This window comes from Chrysochloris asiatica, unplaced genomic scaffold (assembly GCF_000296735.1).
Source record: "Chrysochloris asiatica unplaced genomic scaffold, ChrAsi1.0 scaffold00029, whole genome shotgun sequence".
NCBI lineage: Eukaryota > Metazoa > Chordata > Mammalia > Afrosoricida > Chrysochloridae > Chrysochloris > Chrysochloris asiatica.
Genome location: NW_006408547.1, coordinates 23,703,549 through 23,707,693, shown reverse-complemented (window position 1 = coordinate 23,707,693; position 4,145 = coordinate 23,703,549).

Genomic DNA, 4,145 nt, shown 5'->3' with positions numbered 1-4,145 from the left:
TCTCTCTTGGAGCAACTGGTGGGTTCAAACTACTGACCTTCCAGCACCTGACCTGCTGTGCTACCAAGGCTCCTTTGCAATGAAAAGGAATTTCAAAATTTCAGCTATGTAATAAATGGTTCAAATAAAAAACATCAGCTTGGTCATGGAAAACTGTCAAGAAAGAAATGTCCTTAAGAAATCTTTTTACATAAATTATCACACATGAAAGTTGTTAAGTGTGTTTGAGTTGATTCTGACCCATAGCAACCCTGTATAGGGTTTCTGAGGAGCAGCTGGTACGCTTGAATCACCGACCGTGTGGTTCAAACCAGCGCATTAACCCACAGCACTACCTCAGGACTCCATATGGTGGTATAATTGCCTAGAAATGGAATTTACTGGGTCAAAGGGTATGGGCATTTAAAAATTTCATATACTCATTAAGCTTACATGTGAGAGTCTGCACGTTACAGCTGAGCACACACTTCTTGTAAGAGACCAATCTAAGTTAACTCTGTTAAACTTTTACATCTCGTCACAAGAAGCCCAAGTCCATGTCCTCCACCCTTGCCAGTCCTGTCTTCCCACCGCTTCCCACGGAGATAGAAACCCATCTCCCACCGCTTCCCAACCTCCAGCCCTTTTTACAGATCCTCCTTAATTCATAATTTGTTGAAAGTAAAGTGCCTTAGATCTGCCATTTTCACAAATGTTGCTGCTAATAAATACCTCTTTTCTTTCCTGCCTGAGTTCTAAAATAATTGTTGTTGTTAAGCGCCCTCGAGTTGGTTCTGACTCACAGCAACCGTGTACAGGGTTGCCAAGGAACAGCTGCTAAGTTTGAACTGTTGACCTTGAAGTTCAGTGCTTATCCTCCAGCGCCGCACCATGACTCTATAATAATTAGAAATAAAGAATAAGATAAACAGGGATCATAAATTATTCCTAATAAATATTGAAGAGTAGTTTGTATTATTGTTAAGCGCCCTGGAGTCGATTCTGAGTTGTATCGACCCTGTAGAGGGTTTCCGAGGAGCGGTTGGTGTGTTTGACCTGCCGATCCTACAGCGCCACACCAAGGAGTCCATATTTGTACTGTTGTTAAGTGCTGTTGAGTTGCTTCTGACCCATAACGACCCTGTATAGGGTTTCTGAGGAGCAACTGGTGAGCTTGAACCACCAGCCTTAAGATTCAAACTGACCATGTGGTCCAGTGCTAATTGTTCTGGAATCCTGGCGTGGCTCTGTAAGATAAGTACTGGATGCAAACCACAAGGTTATAGGTTCAAACTTAGCAGCCGCTCCTAGGAAACCCTATACAAGGTCACTATGCATTGGAACCAACTCTATGGCACAACAAATTCAGCCAAAAGTAATGCTGGGCCATCCCAGGCCTTATAGCCCGTACAGTTTTTAGCACTGAAAAGGCCTGCCTCAAATAGAGAGGCCACACATGTCTTATTTCTTGTTCCGAATTCCCCGTAGGGAGAGAGGCCAGGAAACAGCAGACTTCTTACAGTTCTTTCACCTTGATGGTTTTGACCAAAACCTGTCCCATGAGGACCTAGCTCTTTGCAGCTAATCAAAGGATGGCGGTTTCCTCCTCCCATATCCATCTACCCTGGCCTTGGAGACAGTGTGTGAAGTATTGCTGAGTCGGTATGGAGTTTTCAAGGAGTGGCTGATGGTGGTTTGCAGCCCTGTGTGAGTCTCTTCTCCTGGTCCTTACATAGTCTGTTTATAAGGAGTCCTGGTGTGGCGCTGTGGGTTAATGCGCCAGACTGCAAAGCCGTTTGCACTACAAGGTCGGTGGTTCAAGCTCACCACTCGCTCCTTGGAAACCCGCTATGGGTCGGAACCAACTCAACAGCACTTAACAACAACAGGCAGCTTGGCACCTTTGCAAGACATTTCCTTTGCCAACTTTGAACTAAATAAAAATAGTACAGAAAATTGGGTTTACCAACCATGCTTTCTGCCTTTCTCAAGGGTTATGGTTAGAAATATTCCAAGTTCAAACAGATATTCAGCATGGGCAGGTGTTAAGGAATGATGGTGTGGCACTGCAGGATAAGCACTGGACCGCATGGTCAGCTGTTCAAACTCACCAGCTGCACCTTTGTTGGAACTGATTTGATGGCACATAAGACAGGTGTTCAACATGGGATTTTAGTGGCTAAGCTCTACCACTTTGTTGTTTGTAAGTGCTGTCTAGTCAGGGAGCCTGTGTAGGGTTTCCTAGGGGCAGTTGGTGGGCTTGAACTACTGAACTTGTGGCTTGTGGTCCAGGGCTGTTCCAGTGTCACACCAGGAGTCCAAACTATACCTTTAGGCCTCCAAAACTAAATGTCATTCAAACATTAAAACCTTAAAAAAATTTCTACACTTGGAAAGAACTGTATTTTAGAATGTTCCAGAAAATTCAGTTGACTATGTTTTGTCATCTCCTTTGCAAAAGATCAACGCCTACAAAAATAGTTGACCTGCAACTTGTGGTAAAGTCAGAAATACCCCAACTGGTGGTTTCTGCCTTACCAACTTCTGTAATTCAGTTCGTTGGGGGCATTGTGTTAAGAATCACTTCTTGACTCTGTCTCCCATTTTGCAAAATGCCTTCTTCCTTTACCATGAGTACAGCTTTTTGAACAGGCTTGCAGTTCTTTCTTTACATTATCCACGCAGATGATACCTTGTCCTCTTGGTTCCCGTGATCTTCACCACCCTACATCACTCACCCACTGAAGTCACCCTGTAACTGTGTTCCCTCGATTCAGCTGTAAATATTTGTCACCACCCCTGGACTTCTGCACATTTCAGTACCCTAAGTCCGATAGTTCTTGGAGCCCATCCCCCACACAGTGATGGAAGGCCATCACTGCCTTCCATTCCTCCTGCCCAGTGTACATTACTCCAGGGTCCACTCTTATAGTCCCCTTGCACATACTCACCTGCCTTAGTCTTGAGTGACCACCTCAGTCTCAGTTAAGTCTTTGCCATTCCCCACTCGTCAAGTCTGCCATTATCTACTTCTCCTGTGTCCTTAAAGCCTTTTCTAAGGAGGATTCCCACGTTCCTGCAAATATCTAGAAATACAGCCCATCTGTATTTCTTTTATTTCGTTTCTCATCCTGAAACCATACTGTGTCTACAACTGCTTCCATTCTTTCTTTAATTTTTGTAATTTATGTAAAGGTAGATGTTTGGTAGCAAGTAGGGGAGTGATTAACTTTTCAGCCTAAGAGCGGAGGTCCCTGTATTTATGTAATTAATTCTTTTTTTTTTTTTCTTTCTGTGGTTTGCTGTTCTATGTGCTGCTGTGGGTGTTAATGTGCTGGACCACAAAGTCCAAGCTGCTTGGTGGGCAGTTTAAGCTCACCAGCTGCTTCTCGGAAACCCAATGCTGGGTTGCTTTGGATCAGAACTGACTTCATGGCACTTAACAACAACAACATTGGAGTCCTGGTATGGTGCCATAAGATAAGCACTCTACTCCAAAGTTGGTTTTGAACTGCAAGGTTGGCAGTTTAAAGTCACCAGCCGCTGTTCAGAAACCCTACACAGGGTCGATATGAGTCAGGATCAGCTCGATGGCACTTAACAATAACAACACATTAATTAAAGCATTGTCTTTTTCCACATACTTTCCCAGTTTTCAGCCCTTTCTTCCCATGTACTTTATTTATTTTATTTTTTTCTTATTGTTTTATTGTAAATTATGTGATAGTTTACATGGGAGAACATTAGTTTTACATTCATCCTATTGTATATCATTTCATTGGTATGGTTACAATCCCCTCCATGCATCATCAACCATCCAAAGGATATACACTACAAGCCTGCCCCCGGTCATCAGCACACAGCCCCTCTCCCTGTGTCTAAAGTCCCAAACAGCTCCAGCTTTCCACATCATCGTCTCTGCTTCCATCTCAGGCATCACTGCTTCTCTGTGTAGGGTCCTGCTCTCCACTCTTCTCCCTTGATGGTCCCAGGGACCTCTGCTCTTAGGCTGAAAAGTTAATCACTCCCCTACTTGCTACCAAACATCTACCTTTACATTTCCAACCCTCACAATCAGTCCTGATAACAATTATTCACTATTGTATCACAAGAGACCCATCTGCATTGCATTTCATCAGTCCCGCCTAGACAGATTGTATACTACT